The sequence below is a fragment of the Syngnathoides biaculeatus genome, chromosome 13 (assembly GCF_019802595.1).
Source record: "Syngnathoides biaculeatus isolate LvHL_M chromosome 13, ASM1980259v1, whole genome shotgun sequence".
Classification (NCBI taxonomy): domain Eukaryota; kingdom Metazoa; phylum Chordata; class Actinopteri; order Syngnathiformes; family Syngnathidae; genus Syngnathoides; species Syngnathoides biaculeatus.
In genome coordinates this window covers 4,970,585-4,993,919 of record NC_084652.1, presented here as the reverse complement: position 1 = coordinate 4,993,919, position 23,335 = coordinate 4,970,585, and the positions used below count along the sequence as shown (strand labels likewise).

The following is a 23,335-nucleotide window of genomic DNA, read 5'->3' as shown; positions in this document are numbered from 1 at the left end:
CGTGGCTTTCCTCCGGGCACTCCGGTTTCCTCCCACATCCCAAAAACATGCAACATTAATCAGACACTATAAATTCCCCCTTGGCGTGATTGTGAATTGTCACAGATTTTTCAAAGAATCATGGAAATTCACACTCTAAATTTGGCTTCGCGGGCCACATAAAATCATGTGGTGGGCCAGATCTGGCCCCCGGGCCTTGAGTTTGACACCTATGCTGTGTGATTGCAAGTGTGGCTGTTGTTTGTCTCCATGTGCCCTGCGATTGGCTGGCAACCAGTTCAGGATGTACCCCGCCTCCTGCCCGTTGACAGCTGGGACAGGCTCCAGCACTCTCTGCGAACCTCGTGAGGATAAGCGGCAAAGAAAATAGATGGATGGATTTATGAACTAGTTTTGTAATCAGAAACCAAGGGTAATGGGTTCTTCCAAATATTGTTGGTTGGTAACACGAAAAATGCTTGTAATATCTGTTATTATTTATGATGTGACAATTTGAAATTTTGGTGGAGATTTGAACAAAAAAAACATAGAAGTTCATACACATGATTTGCCTCCGCGGGCCACATAAAATCATGTGGCGAGCCGGATTAGGCCCCCGGGCCTTGAGTTTGACACCTGTGTTCTAAAGTGAAAGTCCCTGTACATGTAAAACAATAACGTGGTCATAATTCAAAAAGTTGACCCCGATCGGGCGAAACAAATTCAAATTGAGCACGTCAAAAATTGCGGGCTGAGTAAATCAATACGCGAGCAACTCGTCTTGCCGCACTTCGCCGTCGAAGGCATTTGGGAGCTGGCGCACTCTGCGGCTTCTCCGTTAGCGTCGCAACGACCGTCTTCTCCCTGCGCGACGCTTCATTATCATAAGTGAATAAAGAGGCTCCCGGACAAGAGAGAACAGAGGACACATCCGCGCCGACACCAACCTTGTCTGTCGCTCTAATGCGTGTTTGTGCGCCTCCATTTCCTCCATCTGTCCGCAGGCTCGTGATTATCGGTGTGCGCGTGTGTCCACCTTTCCTAAGGCCAAGCAGCCTCCTGTCGTGTCCGGTGTCACTTCAAGTCCTGAGTTCTGATTCTGTGGGTCTCTTTCTCACTTACTGCATCCCACTTGGAGACTGTCAACAAAGTTCATTTGTAGCATTTTGATGTCCCAGGTTACAGTTTTCACCCCCCCCCCACCAGGTGTAGTACTGTAGTACTGGTAGTTTTAATAGTTCTAGTATAAATATGTGTTTTTGTGTTTTTAATTAAGCAGCTGTAATGGGATACCTGAGAACTGGGAGACTCAACCAATTCAACAGGAAGTAATCCATTGCTGTTTAAGAAAAAAAAAAAAAAGACAAAAAAATATCGTGAGCAAGGCCGGACCACGGCCAAGAGGGACGTGGCCTGGCCACCGCTCCGAGCGGTCTCATCTCCGACACGTGTCGCCGGTCACAGCTCTGTCACATGGACTTTTGTCACTGGTTTTTGCCAGTTTGTCGAGTATGCTTTTCCCGCGGGTTACTCCCCCACTGCGCCATTGTAGCCCAGTCACGCTTTTGGTTATGCTCTTTAGTTGACTCATAGTTATCGGACAATGTTTCTCATGTTTTGGATCCTGCCTTCTTGGACTGTGTTGTCGTGGGCAACTTTCGTTGATAATAAAACACACCGAACATCATGTCCTCATCTTGGAGTCCTGCTTTTGGGTCCGACTGAAGACTGAAAGGACATTCCATTTCAAGGAAAGCAAAAACTGTTTTCATCAGCTATTTATGGTAGTCTTGCTCGGTGAACCTTCAAAGTAACAAAACAAAAAAAAAAAAATCTCAATTGTTTTTAATATAAATTATGTGCATTTTAATGTTTAAAATACATTTAAAAATGGCTGCATGGTGGATCCGCTGGACAGTGTTGGCCTCACAGTTCTGAGGTCCCCGGTTCAATCCCGCGTTCACCTGTGTGGAGTTTGCGTGTTCTCCCCGTGCCTGTGTGGGTTTCCTCCGGGCACTCCGGTTTCCTCCCACATCCCAGAAACATGCAACATTTATTGGACACTCTAAATTGCCCCTAGGTGTGATTGAATCTCTATGTGCCCTGCAATTGGGTGGCAACCACTTTAGGGTCTACCCTGCCACCAGCCCATTGACACCTGGGATAGGCTCCAGCACTTCTGTGACCCTCGTGAGGATAAGCGGCTAAGAAAATGGCTGGATTAATGGATATTTGATTTGAGCACAAACCATTCAACAGCACCAGTAAACAAACAATGTACAATATTCGTAGTATGTATTTCTCATAGCGGCACGGTGGATCCGCTGGAAAGCAATGGCCTCACAATTCTGATCTGAGGTCCAGGGTTCGATCCCAGCCCTGCCGCTGTGGAGTTTGCATGTTCTTGCCGTGCCTGGAGGCACTCCGGTTTCCTCCCACATCCCAAACGCATGCAACATGAATTGGACATTCTAAATTGCTCCATGGTGCAACTGTCGTTTCTCTCGATGTGCCCTGTGATTGGCTGGCAACCAGTTCAGGGTGTACCCTGCCTCCTGCCTGTTGACAGCTGGAATAGCCTCCAGCACTCACCGTGACCCTTGTGAGGATAAGCGGCTAAGAAGATGGACGGATGGATATTGAAAAATATATATGAGCTATTTTGACAGACAAAAAAAATTGCTGTTATCATCCAGCTTTTTGTGTCTGGCTTACTTATCAATATGCAGCCCCCCCTCCCATGGTATAAGCCCCCAATCCCTTCATTTTCAAGCTCACAACAAGTTTAAAGCACTGAGAATAGAAAAAGAAGAGGCGGGGGTCACAGTTCGCGACTGCCCGTCTTCTATCTGGAGGTAAATAGCGAAATGGTCGCCTAATGGCTGCTGTTTCCATGGCGACACGGCCAGAGCATCGTCGGCCCGCTGCGTCTCCAAAGATCAGGAGTGTTATTTTTAAAGTGACATAAGCCAGACGGTGGAGATTCGGCACTTCCACGGCGGCTTGACGCAACGTTTGCGTGCGTGTTAGGCCACAATATCGGAATTCTGCGTGGAAAAATAGCTTGACAGATATTCCCCGAGTATATTAAAAGATGTCTTTAGCCGTAGCGGTTTTAATCTTTTTATATTCAAGCAAGGAAGCTGGTGAGGGTGGGGCGTCGGGATTTCTCTCAGATGAAAAATGATGACCACAGTGGCAAAATCACGTCATAATGTCTGATGACTTTCAAATAGATTTTTTTTCACCAAATAAGAGAGAAAAAAAATTAATATTTGATGTAACTGAATGTAGTTTTATGTTTTCCAATAAAGTTAAAAAGATTCATGCATAATTTAACAATAAAATACCATATTTCATTTCATTTCTCAATATTATCCACTGAAATATTATATAATCAACTGAAACTATAATTTACTCACCTAGTATTATATAATATCCTATATTATATAATATTCATACTCTCCAATGTTAAGACTTTAATGAACATATGTATTATACAATTTTTTGATTTTCTTAACTAAAATCAAATGAGCATTTTGATTCAAATATATGTCCAGTAGAAAAAAACAGTTATTTAATGAAACTTTTGCGAGGTATTAATGTATTGGTGAATCCAATCAAATATTTAGGAATTCATTTCTGATTATTTTGATATTGTCCAATATGGTTGAAATGATGAACTTTCAATACAATAAAAATTAGACACAATAAAATACTATTGTAATGACTTGGATCTACTTCATTTGGAAGTTTCAAATAAAACTTGGAACAAAAATAATAATGCATGTATTATAACATGTTAATATCCTACAAAGGCATTAAAATTGCAAATTTTAAACGATCATAAATGAAACACAAGAAAATAGGATACCAATCCATTTATGTTTCTCGCAAGGTTAAAATTGTATGTGTACATAGAGCAGATTCAACGGCGTAAACCATCAACTTTATGGATTGACGTCAGGTTCCTTGTGATGTCATCACACGGCGCTTCTAAACATAAACCTCTTGAACGGCCTCCCGGGCCTTCTCCCGGCTCCGCTTTTCCCAGCTTGTGTTTCCATGGCAACCCGCTCGCCCACTTCCGCGCCTCGTTGACTTCAATTAGCGCAGAAGGCCATTTTATCGCGCCGAGAGACGCCGCGAAGGCTCGGCGCGAAGCCCTGAGCTGTGCCGCTGCCGCGCTAAAATCCTGCATCGCTGGGTTCTGTGTGAAAAGGAGAAGCGGAGAAACGCCCCCGCCTTCTCTTAGAGCTCTGGTGCAGGATTACTTGGTATGATCTGTGTATCAAAAAAAAAAAAAAGTCGAAATCTGTGATGCTGCGTGAAAGCATGCACATTTGCAGCCTCTTTTGCTGGGTTCTGTGTGAAAGGCAGAGGGGGTTTGTTCCATTTGCCGGTGTTTTGCGGCATCTCCGTCGAAAAGAAGATACAATCTTTGGGTGCTGTGTTGCTGTGTGAAACCACACAGTTGCGTTAGTATTCTGACTTTTGCTGGGTTTTGTTTAAAGCTTACCGCATTCTGGGGTGTCAAACTCATTTTTCTCGCAGGCCACGTTGTTGTTCCGGTTTCCCTCAGAGGGCCGTTATGACGGTGGAACAAAAATATTTAATCATCTCATCATATTTACATCATCACTTCATGAACTATTTTTGGTATCAGAAATCAAGGGTAATGTGTTTTTCAACTATTGACGTTTGGTAACACAAAAATGCTTGTGATATCTCAACTTTATCATTTACGATATATGACAATTTGACATTTTTTTTACAGATTTTTACAAGAGTCACGGAAATTGACACTCTAGATGTGGCTTCGCGGGCCACATAAGATCATTTGGCGGGCCAGATCTGGCCCCCGGACCTTGACTTTGACACCAGTGGTCTAAAGGGTTTTTGCAAATGCTGTTATCATTTATGATATATGATTTATGATATATGACAATTTGAAATTTTGATACAGATTTTTACAAGAATCATAGAAATTCACACTCTAAATTTGGCTTCGTGGGCCACGTAAAATCGGGCCAGATCTGAGTTCCCGGGTTCAATCCCAGACCCGCCTGTGCGGAGTTTGCATGTTCTCCCCGTGCCTGCGTGGGTTTCCTCCGGGCACTCCAGTTTCCTCCCACATCCTAAAAACATGCAACATTAATTGGACACTCTAAATTGCCCATAGGTGTGATTGTGAATTGGTAGAGATTTTTACAAGAATCATGGAAATTAAATCTCTAGATTTGGCTTCTCAGGCCACATCAAATCATGTGGTGGGCCAGATCTGGCCCCTGTGCCTTGAGTTTGACACCTGTGCTCTAAATCGTCCCTCCGTGTGATTGCGAGTGTGGGGCTGTTGTTCATTTCCATGTGCCCTGCGATTGGCTGGCGACCAGTTCAGGGTGTACCCCGCCTCCTGCCCGTTGACAGCCTTGTGAGGATAAGCGGCAAAGAATACGGACGGATGGATGGACAAGAGTGAGCCAATCAGGTAAGCCCGTGTTGCCAATCAAAACCGTTAGTCGCAAAGCGGCGGGTGTGCCTTTAAAGCGGTTTAACCTTGGCCGTGGCAGCTAATTAGAAGCCCGGCACGGCTAATTACAGCGAACAGGTGCATCACTCAACCGGCGTAGTCATGCAGTCGCGGATTTCATTTCGACACGCTGCCGGGATATTAACCTTGCTCATTGCGGGGGGGGCTCCCGGCCCGAACCGCCGGAATGAAGCCACGCCGACCTCGAGGGGAGGAACGCCGAAGCTTACAATTACTTTTTGTTGTATTTTGAGGGGAGGCTAAAGAAGGCGGGGCGCGGTGTTTAGAAAGCAGACGCTCTTGGAAATAGTGTAAAGATTTTTCCAATTTTTTTTCTTCTTGAGAAAAAGGCGGACAAGTTGTTCAAAAAAAATCAATATTTACAGTCGGTTTGGTGTTTGAATCTTGGCTCCGGACTTTTTAGTGTGTAGTTCTTGCCGTGCTTGTGTGGGTTTTCGGCAAATCACCTCCCCGACCCCGCTCTAAAAAACATGCGCGTTAGCTTCAATGACAACTCGCAATCGCCCGGGGTCAAACTCAAGGCCCGGGGGCCAGATCTGGCCTTTTCATTTTATTTAGCCCATGAAAGGAAATCATGTGTGCCTACTTCCATGATTCTTGATAAAATCTTCACTGAAAAGAGTGAACAACATAAACTCAAGATAAACTTGTCGAGGCCAAAATACGGAAAAATAAGTACCGCAATTTCCGTCCTGTAAGCCGCAACTTTTTTCACACGCTTTCAACCCTGCGGTTTATGCGGTGATGCGGCGAATTTGTGCATTTTTTCTAAAGGGCGCAAGGGGGCACTCGAGCGGAAAAGGTAAGAATGAGACCGGTGGAATATATGTGCCGAGGAAGTGACTTTTACCAGCTGCGCTAGCGTGTTACTGCCATTTCTCAGATTTTTACCAGTATGTTTTTTTTTTTTTTTAACCGGGCCTGTAAGCACAGCGGGGGTAGCATTAGCGTTAGCGTGTCTGTGCTAGTGTTAGCGTTAGCGCGGTGGCATTAGCGTTAGCTGTGTCCTGTCTTTCTTTGTAAATATCTCATTTCAATGTGGGTACTTGCAGCTTTTTCACGCCTGCGTCTTATGTATGTACCAAATAGTATTTCCTTTCCGAATGTCCTGGGTGAGGCTTATAACCAGTTGCGCTCTGTCGGCCTGGAATTATGGTAGGTGACAAAAAACAACAAAAATAAATGGAAAGGGACACAACAGGAGATAGATTGTAAGCAAAAAAATATATAGGACGCATCGTTTACAACACGAGTGGAGAACAATCAATAAAAATAATCTTAACCTTGGAGGCGGGTGAAAACTGGGAAAGAATGAGCCGGAACAAAAAATGTGGCAAAAGAAACAAGCACAGGAGGATGAAAAGTGTGATTGTGATCATAATTAGACAATATTTTGGCGTCTATCTCCTGTTAGTCTTGTGATTTTCATGGACGAGAACTGCTGTGTGCGGAAGAATCGGCCATGCCCTCACCTCATTTCGGCGCCTGAAAACAAACAAAAAAAACAATACAGCAAATGGACGGAAAATTGCAGGCACAAGCTCACCTCTGACCCCAAAGAGGGCAAAAAAAAGTTGAGGGGCGGACAATCTCGGAAGGCGGGCTTTATCTCGCCCGTTCATTTCATATGCACGTTTGTGGCCGACTGTACGGCAAAATGAGTGCGCGATGCCCCTCGTTGGTCTTTTTATCCATCATCTTATTTGTCCTCTTCTCCTCGCCGCTCGCCCCCGCACCGGGGAGGGCTGCAGCTGACAGGCCTTCGTGTAAAACACCAGCTGGACTGACAAGCAAGGCATCGAGACCAAGAGGTGTGCGCTTGCGAGAGAGAGAGAGAGAGAGAATGGCAATGTGCTGACGGCAGTTTCCTCACCAGATGGTTAAGACAAGACGGAGACGGGACGGAACAGTTTCGAGGACATTGGCGACGCTCGGTCAGAACTTTGACAAATACCAAAACTTTTGGTGACAATCATCCCAGACTATTATTTATATATATGTTGGCCTCATAGTTCTGAGGTCCCGGGTTCAATCCCGGACCCGCCCGTGTGCAGTTAGCATGTTTTCCCCCGTACCTGTGTGGGTTTTCTCCGGGCACTCCGGTTTCCTCCCACATCCCCAAAACGTGCAACATTAATTGGACGATCTAAATTGCCCCTAGGTGTGATTGTGAATTGGTACAGATTTTTACAAGAATCATGGAAATTCACTCTCTAGATTTGGCTTCGCGGGCCACATAAAATCATGTGGCGGTCCAGATCTGGCCCCCGGGCCTTGAGTTTATTGGACACACAAAATTGCCCCTAGGTGTGACTGCGAGTGCGGCTGTTTGTCTCTATATGCCCTGCGATTGGCTGGCGATCAGTTCAGGGTGTACCCCGCCTCCTGCCCATTGACAGCTGGGATAGGCTCCAGCACTTCAACAACCCTCGTGAGGATAAGTGGTGACCAAAATGGATGGATGGATTGATTATAAGGTTATACTAACTCCGTCTACCGGCTCGTACTTGTAGGTCGGCATAACCACGTTTCCAAATCCACGGGGGCATTTTGGAATCAGAAATCAAGAGGAATAGGTTTTGAACTATTTTTTATGTTTGTTACCAGAAAAATGCTTGTAGTATCTCAACATAATTGTTTCTAATGTGACCATTTCAAATTTTGGTACACATTTCAGCAAAAATTATGATAGAGATGATTTACCTTCGCGGGCCACATAAAATCATGCGACGGGCCGGATGTGGCCCCCAGGCCTTGAGTTTCACACCAGTGCTTCATATTATTGTTTATGCAAAGACGCTATGAAATTGATGCATCAAGTCAAGCCTTCGTGAGTGTGTGTGCGTAAAACCCTTCTAACAAGCTAACTGGCAGATAAACAGTGCACGTAACCCCACACAGAAAGCCTTATATATTTATTAAATTATAATTGTATTTATTAATCGCGTCTCTGTCAGATTTTCACCAGGATTGAACGACTTGTCCCTCGATCCATTTCAGAAACATCCAATGTTCCTTTTTTCACATAGATGTCTTTCCTTTTCATGTCTGCGGGGAGGGAGAAAAAAAGAAAACGAAAAAGAAGCACACACAGTGCTCTGACTTCATGTTGCCATGGCGACCTGATGATGTGGCGTTATGATTGAGTGTGGCTTGAGTGAGCCGCATAGCGATGACGTTTGATTGTCACGCCGCGGGCGCACTTGCAAGGCTCCGTTGCCGGACATTTCTGGCTACATCATTAGGTACGCAGCACGATATCCCAAAAAAAAAAAAAAAATCTTTTATATTAAAAAAGTTTTACTTTTACTATAAGCATTAATGTTCCACAGCATTCTGGGATTGCCGTAGTTTAAGATACACGTTCTTTGCACAGGCCACCTCGTTGTCGTTCTTTCCAAGATAATGACGTTATGTAAAAATAAAACATGCTCTTTAATATAAAAATAGCAAAATGGAAAACATTGTATGAACAGAAAATACAATAAAATAATGTAAAAATGTGTTTTTAATTTGTAACAAAAAAGAATTTTTTAGCAGTTACTAATCACCCCCCCAAAAAAACAAAATAAAAAGTATAACCGTTAAATGAAAAATAATATAAATGATTTAAATATAAAATCATAAAACATGGCTTGTGATTCCTTCTATCACCCAAAAATATGTAAACAATACAAAACTTTTTTTTGACATAAAACAAATACATCCACTTAAAATAAGCGCAAAAAATACAAGTAGGAAAAAGGTTAATGGAGCATATTTGTATTTTTTGTGCTAATTTGATCACATTTTAATGTAAAAAAATATTTTGTATTGTTTACATATTTTTTGGTGATAGAAGGAATCACAAGGCACTTTTCAAGATTTTGTATTTAAATAATTTATTTTTCATTTCATGGTTTTACTTTTTATTTTGCTTTTTTGGGGGGGTGATAATACAAATAGGAAAAAGGTAAATGGAACAATGAAATGAAATTAGAATAGAAACCGTTTGAGTGAAATGTGATATTTTATTTAAAACACCTTTTCACTCAAATGGTTTCTATTCTAATTTCATTTCATTGTTGCTTTTATCTTTTTAACATTTGTATTTTTTGTGCTAATTTGATCACATTTAAAAACATGTTTTTAATAATTTCGTATTGACTACATATTTTTGGTGATAAGAGGAATCACAAGGCACTTTTCATGATTTTATATTTAAATCATTTTTATTTGTTTTTCTTTTCATGGTTTTCCTTTTTATTTTGTTTTTTTGGGGGGTGATAATACAAATATGAAAAAGGTAAATGGAACAATGAAATGAAATTAGAATAGAAACCGTTTGAGTGAAATGTTTCACTCAAATGGTTTCAATATAGTGTCTATAATTTCATTTCATTGTTCCATTTACCTTTTTCATATTTGTATTTTTTGTGCTAATTTTATCACATTTTTTAACCAAACCCAAATATAATGCTTGTTACTATAATGCTACTTACTTGTCACCCCAAAATATTTTTAAAAAAAACAAGCATATAACTACAACGCTTAAATGTGTATAAACACATATAATTACTACGATCGTTATTGTGAGGGATTCTACGATGATTAAAAAAAAAATGTCCACGCCAGGGCCTCTTCAATCTAAGCCCCCCCAAAAAATAAACTTAGTTTCCCATGAGGACTTTTCTCGCATCTTTTGAGTGCTTTTCAAAGATTCATTCGGAATCGTTCAATATTTCATATGACTGGCATCGCCCCCCCCCCACCTCCCTTCCCCCGCCCACATTTTTGTCAAAATGGTGGTTAAAAAAAGCTTTGCATCTCCGACTGCAATGGCGGACTTGCTGAATGTTGATGAAACAACACTTGTTCCGAACTGCCTTTTGCATGACGTCGTCTGGGCTGCGACAGCCTCCGAGTCACGCCAATGCCGTCTAATCTGCCCGTAGATGCTCCGTGCCATCACCCAGAATGCCTAAAGATGGTCGCCGGCCGTTCGTTCCCCCGGCCACCCCCCCCCCCCCCTCGCTGGCCGAGGGGCGACATTGGCGACGTGACTCAACCATTACAGAACATTTCTGTTTCTGTGACAACCTGCAATTACATCCCAAAGCGGCGGCAGCGGCGGGCCGGCGCTCCGAAACCAATCAGCGGCTTTTCAAAGGCCGACCGGCTGCTGTGCTTGCGGAGCTTTACACAAAACCCTCGTCTTGACAGACGTGCTACTTGCGCAAACTTGCCATTAAGTGTTCCCGTCGTTTAAAGGGCCTGTAAACTCATTTTTTAAAGCTACATTAATTGTGTTAGACTATATGAGCCGAAAATGTGCACACGGAAAAAATTCGTACTGAATTCTGCAGCTACAGCATTTAAATCTTTCACTATTTCATGCCGTCATTCCATTGGTGGCCATAGACTGTTTTCGGCTGCGTGACTATATCCGGGGGACGCGGCCATGTCGGATGGGTTGGCTCGACCGAAGCGCCGTTCACTCTATTGCTTTCAGATACAGACCGGAGTTACCCAAATGCTTGTACGACTGTTAAAAGTGACGCATGATGGCTAAAAAGACTCTGGAACGTTATCGGCGCTCGTTAGATGTTGTTTCGAGAAACAACAAACAATGTCGACCCATACGCCTTGGAGAAACACAAACGGAGCACACAAACGTGGGCGTCGGTAACCTATCCAGACATCGTCAGCTATCTCCTCTTCTCGACAAGCGCTTACACCGTGGACCAACTAAAGAATTACAAAGATCTGGAGGTCTACAACCAATTCATCATTGGCTGGGTTCGTGATCCGGCGGTATCCATTGCAAGCCACCTGTGTCTCCACACCGCTAAGGTTAGCATACCCGCACCTCTTTCTCCACTTCCACGGCTACATTTTTAACTCAACTCACGAAACGGCTAGCGGTGCAGGAATTCATTTTTGCAAACTTATGATAATTAAACAGAAAATACAGTTTTTGGAGACACACGAGTATTATGTAGGCCCTTGGCCCAAAAGAATACTTCTCCTTCACATAACTTAGTTATTGCAAAGTATGTGGGGAATTCTAAAAGGTATCCAATACTTACCAGGAACAAAATGCTCCAAGCAAACGCTGACATATGGGAATGACTTGGCCGCTACATCGGCTCTGCTAATACGAGACAGCCGCAGTTGTCGCCGTTTGGTTGCTAACTGCTCCGTTTTCTCGCGCTGGTTCTCGATCGCAGCTGGCAGTCGAAAGAAAGACGTTTTACAACGTCCACTTTCGTTTGACAACATAGCACTGCGCCCCCCATTCATACGCCTTTCTGAAATGATTCCTGCTTAGTTACGGTTTGTTTACACGAATACACCAAACCAAAATGGCGACCGCGTTCTCAACCTGAAGGTGTGTGAAGTCAGTCGAAAATTCAATGCGATGACAACCTGGCACGTTTCTCCCACAACAACATGCAGTTAGCTATCAAGCTATGCCTACAACATTCCCCCAAAAATGCACCTGCACCGAGTTTTGAGTTATTTAGGCTACAGTGTCTCTGGTGTGTGGTGCCACGTTACACACAGAGCGAGTGATGGCGAAACGAACGGCCCAACCGCTGGCAGCCGCTAAGCTAACAAGCGGTGGCGTTATCCAAAACATCGCTAGCAAGCTTTTTGTCGTCTGGGTGTGTGGCTCCATATAACAGATACACTTCACGGAACGTCAACTTTACTACCCTCTCTAGCCCGTGAGCTAGCAACCTCGCTAGATCCGGCTTGGTGGTGTGCGGGTCCACATAATAGGCACTTCAGGGAAAGTCAACTGAATGATATTTCCTAGCTCACGAGCTAACGAGGTGGCTCGACCTGGCTCGGCAGCGTGCGTGTCCACATAACGCAGACACTTGAGGAAAGGTTAACCGTTTATTGACCCCGGCATGTAGCTGACGCCACAAACGAGAGCCACGGGCACGTGTTTGAGTGGCAGGTGAAGGTCAAGCGTCGTGCGTTTTGCGCAAACTCAGCTGACACGCTCACGGCGGTCTGAAGCTTGGAGGCGGACTCTTGTTGTCATGGTTCAGGAAAAAACGTGGACACCCTAAAATATATTAGCTCCTTTGCTACAAAGGAAAATGTTTATACATACATATACAATTTACATGCATCCTGCCTGTTGACAGCTGGGATAGGCTCCAGCACTCCCGCAACCCTTGTGAGGATAAGCGGATAAGAAAATGGATGGATGGGTTTATAGATATATCTCTTTTAAATAAATAGTGGATTTTAAACAAATGAAATTTACGAGAATACATTTATATTTCTATTTATTTTCGAGAAAAGTAGTACAGTGTTTTACAGAAAGATTGTTTTTTTATTTTTCAAGGTTACACAAAAATGTTTTTCAAGATGAAACTTTTTTTGTGATCGTCTTTTTTGGTTAGCTACTTGGATTGTTTTAAAAAAGATGTCTGAGTTGTTGGACTTTTAGCAGATGAAAAATGTCTGATTTGTGTCAGTAAGAATTTTTTTTCAATATGAATCAATATTTAGTGGCTGGACAATCATAGCATGTTGATAAATATTACAAGAATAGTCACACTTTTTTCAAGGAGAACATTTTGAAAAATGTGATTCAAATGTCATCTTTTTCAGGATATAAAATTGTGCTCACATCCAACAATGAGGGCAAAGATGCACTGATAAAAATTTCAATTTATTTTGAACACCCCCCCAAAAAATACAACTTTATTCCCATAATCTTAAAAGATTTATTCAAAAATGAGCAACCTCTTTAGGTGGGGGAATAAAATCTAATATAAACAAGTTTATAGACCCCCCCCCAAAAAAAAAAAAAAAACTTCATTCTCCGAAGATTGATTTTTTTTTTCTTATAAATATACAAATACTTGTCCTTCCTCTCCGCGTGAGGTTCTCAGCGGGAGACGAGTGGAGGTTGACGAAGGAACGGGCCCCCCGCGGGGGTCCCCCGCGGCCCCCTCCGCCGATTCCGCTTAGAGGCGATGCGGGTGGGCGGATTGTTAGCGCGGGACGGCGGGATGCCTCTCTCTCACGTTGTGTCCAAAAAGAGACACAGCTGCTGGGATGGAAGATGGCCTGGAAGTGGGGGGCAGGGGGGTCCGCGTTGGGGAGGGAGGGGGCGTGGTCTGAGTGGACCTGTGGTGAGCCCTTATTGAGTTGAAACGCACAGGGGCACACATCTCATTCTATCAATATTGCAGCTACAGTGTGCAGCAAATAATTTTGGACTGCTTATAAAATCAACTTAATATGGAAGATTTTTTTTTTGAAGCAGTAGTCATAATTTTTTTTTTAAAACTGTATTGTCAAAAATTACGAAAGCGTATTACTGCCACACCACAAAAAAAAAAGTCGCGTTTCACATTATGTGACCTTTTTTTTTTTTGTGGTGTGGCAGTAATACGCTTCCGTAAAAAATATTTCAATTTTAGCAGTTACAATATTATGGATAAAAAGTAATAGTCATAATTTGAAGAAAAGGGTGAGATAAAATTATTAGAATAAATATTATTTTAAACTTTTTGAATGTTTCAAAACAGTTGTATAATTCAGAGAAAAAAATGACAGTTGAAAATACCTCAGGAAAAAAATTGTAAGTGAAACCAAATTTAGATAAAAGTCAAAGTTTCGAGGAAAAAGTCTGGACTGGGGGAAAATATGGTTGTCATGTTAAAAGGTTGCCGTATTTCACATGAATATCGGACATATTGTGTCTCCATTCCTGTGCCGTCCGCGGTGTAACCGATTCCAACAGAACCATAAAAAGCAGCGTCGCATCCGGTGAGCAACTCGCCTCATGTGCCAATCGGCAGCGGGCGGGGGGGGGGGGGGGGGGGGTCTAAAGCAGCTTCTGCGGGGGTGTTGAACGTCAACAGTATCACTCAGTTTGGAAATTCAATGAAAAACAAGAACACACACACACCAAATAAAAAAAAAAAAAACGCAAGTGAGTCACACTCGTGGCTTCGGCGCAATTTGCACCCAGCGGGGCATCGCAGTGCTTCCCCTTCTGGAGCTTCGCACATGCACACCGTCCGTCTGTCCGTCCCATGGACTGAATTTCTGCCTTTTTGCCTGATTCTCTGTCTTACTCTCTCTTTCTGACTGTCTGTCAGTCTCCGCGACTTTCTGCTGCTCTAGCAATTTCCGTCTCCCCCTCTATTTTCTCCATCTTTCCATCTCGTCTCTCTTCTAATTCTGGCCCATCCGTCAACCGTGTCTGCTGCCTGTCCGTCTTCCTCTGGTTGCGCCCGTCTGTCTGACCCCCCCACCGGCATTAATGGCATCAAGCGGTAAAAACAGCCCAAAGCCGTGTCAAAGTAGTCGTGGAGGACTCCACAGGCGCACGCCGCTGGCACTTTCGCCATGGTAACAAGGCTTCTGCTGCTATTACCAGCCTAAACAGACCTACCATTACCGAGTGAGTGACGGACTGAGCTCGTGCGCCCCCCCCCCCCCCCCCCCCCCCCCCCGCGCCCTCCCATTTGCATCCATGTGCTCGAGGCGAGTCACGTCAAGTCTTCCTGTAAATGAAAGGCTCGCTTGCGTCACGGCCGTGATCCAATCACGCCAATCCTTCTCTAACCCTGCTACTTTTTTTTTTAACAATGTTTTTGCCATTTGATGCAATTTAATAGGCCAGTACTCATAAAGATGCATTTTTTTTCTTTCTTTCTTTGTTACTTTCTTCTTAGGAAAACTTTTCCATGCAGCTACCGACTGGAGGAAAACACCTCTAAAGTAGACGCAAACCTAATTTCAGCGGCGAAGGTAAGTAGGTCAGTTATGCGTTGATTATTGCTCATTTCACGCCCAAATCACTCAAATATGCCTTAAAGGACATTGATGTTTTATTTTTAACTTGGAACAGAAGTGCTCTTTATGATTTTATTTCCACAAAGTCATAAGCTTACAATCCTCTGACACTTCTTGCCCGCTGACGTGAAAAATGAGAAATGCACGATTATAGGTGACCGCAGTGCCTCCTGGTAGCCATCTTGTAGATTTTCCCACGCAGGTCAAGTGGATGAAAACACTTTTAAAGAATAGCGGGTATACTGTAAATGCTTCATGTCGTCCTTTGGACCAGGGGTGCCCAGACTTTTTTACCCCAAGATCCTTTTCAAGCAGCCAGCCTCTCGCAAACTACTGACGACGAAGGGGGTGGGGGGATGATGATTCTCCCAAATCGTTTTAAGGTTAATGTTATGTTGCCTCCTATATTTAAAATACAGAATTAGCTTTTTGTGCACTGTATTGTCTGCGCTTTCATCCTGGATCAGGCTGTGCCAAGGTGAAATTTTAAAATTACACACCATCTCATCCTGTACTTTCTACTATGCTTTCAGACCAGACCTTTCCCACTTGGAAAAGAGAAAATCTCATCCAGTTTAACTACTTTTTCTTCGATTATGACTCCGACAGTCATTGCATCTTAAAACAACAGCATTTCTTTTTTAAATTCTTCCATTAATATCGAAAGTAAACATAAGCAGCATGTCTAACTCGTCTTTGCTCTTGGTTGGCCAGACTGTGTTGCTAACTAAACCAGCAGCGGTGGTGGACGCTGTCATTATAAAAGACATTGATGGGCTGCGTAAGTACTGTAACATTTGTAATTATGAGTGTACATCGTTAAGAGCCGGGGGAGGGGTGTAAGGTAAACTAAGAAAAAGAGAGTGTGGCGGAGCAGCGGTCGTTGTTAGAGAAAGTTCCATGTGCTGCCGAAAAGAAACCAGTGGATTTTTCTTTTCATTTTTTACTGTACATATATGAATTGTGCCATTGGATGTCATCCCTCACTCATTGAATCACATTGCAAAATGGCACAAACTGAATAGCTGGATGTTCTACTTTCAATTTGCATTGGAGTGTTTTGTTTTTGCGCGGAACACAGAATATCTGCGAAGAGACTGCATTTGCGGTGCACAATTGCACACGTGCGCACTTTAGAGGGAAAATTGGCTGATGTCTTTTTTTTTTTTTTTTGCACGCTGTCCCGCGATCGATGCATTGAGCAGCCCTGGTTTGGACGAAAATATTTTTAAAATCCAGTCCATTCGTCAAATATCTTTGGTTGCCCCTACACCAAACTAATCCACCCACACTTCCACGGACATCGGTTTGTGCACTGCGGACAGAAAAGAGAATTTACCCAAACTGGAGGAAGCGTATGATTTAATCGGAAGTGTCAGATGAAAAATGTGAAATGTGCGGTCGTGGATGGCTGCATCTAAGTGGACAACAATCCCACCGATAAGTCGGAAGCACGCCGTTCTTACACACTAAACTCATCCAAACATGTTACACGTTTGTGTGTGTGCGCGTGTGCATTTGTGTGTATACTGTATATGAGTGTTAATTGCTCGCAACAAAGTCATTTTGTCATGATCATTGACCAAAACATCGCCAACATGCGTACGAGTGTGTGAACAATATACGTGCATGTCTATTTTTTGTAGTGTGAATGTGCATGTGTGTGTTTATGAGTGTTCGGAACAAAATGATTTTGTCATCATTGTCGTTGATGAAAACATCTTCGGGTGTTTGTGTGTTTCTACGTGTATACACATTAATGTGTGTACACAGGCGGCACGGTGGATCAGCCGCTAAAGCGTTGGCCTCACAGTTCTGAGGACCAGGGTTCGATCCCGGCCCCGCCTGTGTGTCGTTTGCATGTTTTCTCCGGGCACTCCGGTTTCCTCCCACATCCCAAAAACATGCAACATTAATTGGACACTCTAAATTGCCCATAGGTGTGATTGTGAGTGCAATTGTTTGTGTCTATGTGCCCTGCGATTGGCTGGCGACCAGTTCAGGGTGTATCCTGCCTCTTGCCCGTTGACAGCTGGGATAGGCTCCAGCACTCCCCGCGACCCTTGTGAGGATAAGTGGCACAGAAAATGGATGGATGTGTGTACAAATGTATGTATTTGCGTGTTATGATTGTTGTCATATTTGTATGTCCGTGTGTAACTCAAATACGATTGAAATGTGTTTGACTAATTCCAAGGAAAAATGTGGAAAAGTCCATCGATGCAGAACATTTTAATCATGTGCTTTCGAACATAAAAATGATGATGATGATGATGATTCAAACAATGTATTGAGCTTGCTTGGTATGAACGGTTATACTTCCGGATGATTAATTAATGATTAATTAGCCATCTCAATACTTTTGACCATCCAAAGTCGGCCCGTCCGCTGTCCGCAGTGCTGACGACAGGGGGGCAACGGAGCTGCGGACCGCCTAACCGCGAGGCACTCGGCGTTTTTGATTTCGTCTGCGTGCGTAATTGCCGCGGTCGGTCGGGGCTTACAGCGGGAAGATGAGCAGGCGGTAAAGCGACCAGCGTGAGGTGAGTCACGCGCCCACTCGGGAAGCTTGTGAATGGCGCCCAGCGGGGACGCAAACCTGCTGCCTGGCGGGGGGAGTCTGGAAAATGTCAGGATAGCGCAGAGCACACACTTTTATGAATGGTTTCCCCCTTTCTTTCTGGGTTCTCGTGCGTGTGCGCTTCCGTAAGTATGTCGTCAGTCGACTAACGTAAATGGCATTGGCCATTTTGAACTTGAAAAAAAAAAAATATACCATTGTGTTTGCTCCAAAAAAAAGTTTCCTTTCTGAAAATGCCGAAAGATGAAACAGTTATGCTTTTTGGGTAATGGTGTGTGGGTGTCCATGTGTGCATTGCCTGGATAGAGCTCGTGCACCGACGTCATCAAATCGTGTCACTGGCCGGAAGTGCCGGTCAAACAAAGCATTGTTCAATGCTAAGTCGGTTGGAGACGACGCGAAAATATGTCTCCCAGAGTTTTGCCCGATACCGTTAAACATTTAGAAGGTGATAGTAAACGAAGGTACGTGGAAAAATGAAAGACACTTAGCATAGAGGACCCATATTTAATGCCAAAAACGATGTTTTCGCCGATAAGAAATTGGACCGATAACCCGCTTCCGCTTGTCTTGGACAACTGGATCGACACATGGATCTGGTGAGTAAGTCGGCGAGATTTACACGGAAAAGTTTGAAAGCGAAGAAAAGTCTGGACGCATACAAATACCAATATTTAAATAAATGACCCCTAGTTTTACACAAACTCACATTCATTAACTAGGATTTTGAAAAAAAAAAAAAAAGACAGCGAGTCAGCTCCTCCGTACACGGAAGCAAGTTGCGGCCACACATTGAACTTCGGTAAATCTCTGTTTGACTGATGGTTTATTTTCTTTTTTTAAATACACATTGGACTCATTTAAGAACAATGCATATTAGAAAAAAGAAGTGTCGGGGAGACGTTCACCGAAGATTAATGTGTGGCTGCAACACGCTTCCATGTACGTTGGAGTCGTTTTTGTTTTTGTTTAAACACATTGTTCTCGAATGAGCCAACTTGGCATTATGAATACTTCTTGGGAATTTGAGATTGAGAAGAATACATCCTACCTGAAATGAAGTGATCGCTAGACAGTTGTGCGTATTTGGTTGGGCATCATCCATCACGTTTAATTGCTGAAATCCATCGATATTTTCTGGTATTCCATAGAATGATCACTTTGAATATCTGTCTCGTCTGTTGTGACAACAAACCGCACAACAAGTCTCGGGCATTGTGAATATTCTGCTCTGGTTCAATGTCCCCCCACACTGTCGAGCAGCTCTTTTTGACCTGCAATATGGCGTCGGGAAAATGGTGACGTCACGTGCACGAGCTCTATATCCTGTGCTGTATGTCAATGAATTGCTGGCAATATATCGTGCAAATACAACCATATGTTACTGCACTTCATAATAATTCTAATATACGGTCATCGCTTGCAGGTAAATGAACAGTCAAAGCTTGGTTAACGTGAACAAACTAATTTGACGGCATAATAATTTACAATTTCCTTTGTTTAACGTGCAGGTAAGGCGGGTGAGAGCAGTTTCTCATTTACAAGGCCAACCTAGAAGTTGAGTGTCTTGCCCAAGGACACTTTGACAGCAAACAGCCAGAGCCGGTATTTGAACCGGCGACCCTTTGCTCGGCTGATGAGCAGCTCTGACGTTTTGGTGGCAACATTCCGTCGTGAGTCAAACGAAGGCTTGCCTCTCTTCTCTCTCGTTGTCGATTCAAGCCTTAGAAGAACTCCAACGGGACTTTTTCCATATGGACTGAGTGTCATGTGAACATCTCCGGGCAGAGTCCACATTGAGATGCGATTCGGTCTCTAATAAGAAGCCCTTTAAGGTGAGTTTCATTTGTGGGATTTATCGGAATCCAAAGCAGAAACAGCAGCTTTATGTAAGACAATTTATAACCCATAAAAATCTCCTCCCCTGGGGACCAATGAGGGTTATCTCATCTCATACTTAAAGGAAAATTCTGGTGGTTTGGAGTATAGAATGTGTACATATTACATGATCTATTGGATACATTGTTACTTCAAACCACCGGAATTTTCCTTTAAGTTTAGCCTACATTTTTGTAGACGGCGCAACTAATGCCACAAGGGTAAAATGTTGGCGTTTGATTGTCATGCAATGGCAAGGTTCGGTGCCATGTTTGCTAATTTGGTGGACCGGTCTGCGCCAAGACGGGCGTACTGACGCAACCAAGGGTGTGCCCTTTGACATCCGCCTGGCACGTGTGACAATTCGGTCAACGAAAGTCGCTCGAAACTTAATACTGCTCGGACTAGACGGCGTCTAACTTTTGGGTCTAACGCTATTTTGGCAGCTTTGATTGGAGCCCATTATTATGATTGATGTATTTTTTTTGTAGGCGGCACAGTGGCTCAGCTGGTAAAGCGTTGGCCTCACAGTGAGGTCCCTGGTTCGATCCCGGAGCCGCCTGTGTGGAGTTTGCATGTTTTCCCCATGCCTGGGTGGGATTTCTCCGGGCACTCCAGTCTCCTCCCACATCCCAAAAACATGCAATATTAATCGGACAGTCTAAATTGCCCCTAGGTGTGATTGTGAGTGCGATTGTTGTCTGTCTTCATGTGTCCTGTGATTGGCTGGTGACCCGTTCAGGGTGTACCCCGCCTCCTGCCCGTTGACAGCACTCCCTGCGACCCTCGTAAGGCTAAGCGGCAAAGAAAATGGATGGATGAATGTCCCCACCCATATACCAAAATCTTTACATTTGAACAGGGGTGTGCAGAGTTTTTATACCCCCTCTATTTACGTCCCTCCACCCGCAACCTGCCCCGCCGAGGTTAAACTGTTGTTTTCACTTTTTCGCCCTGCTCTCATTCCTTTGTGACGAGCTGCAAATCCCAAAGGAACTGACACCCCACTCCTCTTCCTCCTCCTCCTCTTCTCCCTCCTCCTCCTCCTCATCTTCATCCTCCTCTTCCTCACAGCAGCAGCAGCAGTAGCAGACACGTCGCGCGGCTGCAGCGGCGTAAGAAAAACGAACAGACAGACGGGACCCTCTCTGTGCATATTTTTGGGAGGAAGAGGAAGGAGGACGGATCCCCTGAGAAGGCGAGCATGGCTGCTTACGCATCCGTAAGTTCCTTTTTCATTTCCCCCCCATTAACGCTCCTTTACTTGGCTTGTCTGCAGAGGGGTGGTGTAAAAAAAAAAAAAAAAAAAAACGCTGAAGGACTTCCATGAGCTTTTTGAATGGGAGTCAATGCGGAGTGATGGATGGTTGCAGTGTGGGGGGGTTATGGAGGGATTGTAAGGGGGCCGGGGGTGGGCTACACATGATGGCACACGCGCATATTGAGCGGACGCGCTACACGCTGCAGGATTAGCACAATAAGGGAGCCGGCCAATCAATATGCAGTATTAATTGTCGGCTTCGTTTGAGACGGCGTCCTCCCCCCCCAGAAAAATAAATGAATAAATCAAAAAAGTGTCTTTTTGTATGGAGTGTTGGCAAATGTGCTCCCCAGATGGCCCGCGTTTTATACTTTGACATTGTGCCAATCAATGGACGCACGTACACAAACAAAGATCTCGTTTTCCACCACATTTCGGATTCTCAATCTATGAGTCACCTATCGGCGGTACGGCGTTCACGTCACGTGACACGCCCCCCCCCTCCCCCGACACCCCGATCGACACGCTTCAGTCTCCCGTGTCGCCTTCCACATTTCTTTGCAGCGTATCGCCCTCTCCTTCTTCCTCTTCCTCCACTTCCTCTTCATCATCTTCCCCTTCTTCCGCGGCGCCGTTCTGTTTACGCCACCCCCCCCCCACCACCACCACCACCCCGGGGAGGGTCCTCGTGAGTTACGACTCGGTAAAACATGCGAGGGGAGATGCTCGGCGGCTAATTGGATTGGCCACGAGAGGGGAAGGGACATGAGGTGGAATTTGTCTGTGCGTGGATGAGCGCGGGAGAGGACGTGTGTGTGTGTGTGTGTGTGTGTGTGTGTGTGTGTCTGGGCGTCTCTATGTCCTTGCCTTCATAGGCTTGTGCGACATCGCTTGTGACGTCCCACTTTCATATCGAGGACATTTTGGCTGGTCCTCACGTTAAACTTAGCAGCCCCTGGCAAAAAAAAAAAAAATTGTGGGATAATCTTATTTGACTGTGTGTGTGTGTGTGTTCTTGTCTTTCCTCATTCATGCAGCACAGCGTTGATTGTGTGGACATTTTGACTGGACTCATTTGACAATGTTTGAATGTGTATGTGTGTGTTTATTTTGCTTCTCTTTCTATCTTGGTGTGTCCCACCTTTTATTGTGGGGACATTTAAACAAGATTCCAGGCTTGGACTTCTTTGCAACATTTCAATGTGTCTCTTTGTGCGTGTTCTTGTCTTTCTATCCTTGTATGTTAGCAGACTTTGTCGCCCACTTTATTTTTGGGAACGTTTTGGCTGGTTTACACGTTAAACATAGCAGCACCGGCTCCCGTTTCACATTTTGGCAACGAAATATGAACTCATATGGCCGTATTTGGCTGCGTGTATATGCATGTTGATGGCGTTCTTGTCTCTCGTTGTGTGGCACAACCTCTACTGTGAGGACATTTGTCCCCACTGGGACGTTTTGACTGGTCCATGCGACAAAAATGTCCAGATGATCCTCTTCCTCCATTACAGTGTGTGCATGTGTGTATATTGCTACTACAAGTGTGTGTTTGCAGTGATTCATTCCTGTTTCAGAAAGCTGTGTGGATGAGTAAGTCATGCAGGGTAGGGATGGTGCTTTATTTTTTTCAGTCTGATTTTTCCTCAGTGTGAGCTTTCCAAATTTCATTTTTTTTTGTTTTTGTTGTTGTTTTATGTTGCGACGCTTTTGTTCTGAGCTGCTTAGGATTTCATTTGGGATGTCTTAAGGGGAAATGTGATTAAATGAAGAAAGGGAGTGGGCTTCTGCTCCATTGTTTGTATTTTTTAAGTGTTGTTTGGATAAAAAAAGGGGGGAATAAACACATGCAGATGCACTAATTGCATTTATCTATTAAAAAAAAAAACACACACACGCATTGTGTTTGAGGCCAAAAGCTGTGTGAGATCTTGTGCAGTTTATTGTCTTAAATAATGCTAGACGGCGATGATACACGGCGCAGTTTCCATGGCAATGTTGTCCGATGTTAATAAACCATTCAAAATGGTGGGTGGGTTCTTTTCATCTTCTTCCAACTGTTCGTGTGCTGATATGGATTTACATACAATTGACTTATTTTATGTAAAATACGGCTGAAAGTTGAAAATAGCATTCCTGAAAATTCTGATTTAAAAAAATAATATAATTGTATACATACAGTTTTTATTTATTTTATTCTGTTCCATTTTCAATATCTGGATCCAGTGGTTTTTTTTTTGTTTGTTTTTTTTGGGGGGGTATGGATGTGTGT

General features: G+C 43.9%; 1 protein-coding gene across 5 annotated transcripts in view; it reads left to right on the top strand.

Moving 5' to 3' along the window:
* Positions 1–5,372: 5,372 nt before the first annotated feature.
* The window catches only part of LOC133510689 (pituitary adenylate cyclase-activating polypeptide type I receptor-like), a 47,086-nt gene continuing 29,123 nt past the window's right edge, over positions 5,373–23,335 (top strand). For 4 of the 5 annotated variants that reach the window (XR_009797682.1, XM_061838907.1, XM_061838906.1 and 1 more), the window contains exons 1-5: positions 5,373–5,467; positions 15,226–15,301; positions 19,439–19,532; positions 19,650–19,762; positions 20,880–21,027. The gene's annotated coding sequence lies outside the window, so the exon portion shown is untranslated. Of the gene's footprint in view, positions 5,468–15,225; positions 15,302–19,438; positions 19,533–19,649; positions 19,763–20,879; positions 21,028–21,702; positions 21,770–23,335 lie in introns of those variants that run through there. The other variant, XM_061838904.1, reaches the window with a different exon arrangement.